We start from the raw sequence: 295 nt of genomic DNA, 5'->3' as shown, positions 1-295 counted from the left end.
TTCATAACACATTTACTTTTTAGGAATTCTGCACAAACAGTACCAGCTGACAAGTAGTGCAAGACTTTTCTGCATTTTTGGATTCTTAGTTCATCATAGACACATGCAAGGAGAATAAAACATCTTCACAAGCGGCGGGTAATTGATATACAATGATCATTTTGTGAGGACCTTCTTCTTCAACCTTTCTCTAATCATCACACGTAGTTCTTACTAGGCTCTCCATAAAGGACCTGGCCTTCCAGAACATGGAGACGCTGTTAAGTGAAGCAGAAAGTTCAAACAGACACAAGGA

This window comes from Notothenia rossii (assembly GCF_949606895.1).
Source record: "Notothenia rossii genome assembly, chromosome: 8".
NCBI classification, from domain to species: domain Eukaryota; kingdom Metazoa; phylum Chordata; class Actinopteri; order Perciformes; family Nototheniidae; genus Notothenia; species Notothenia rossii.
This window is presented reverse-complemented; position numbering follows the sequence as displayed.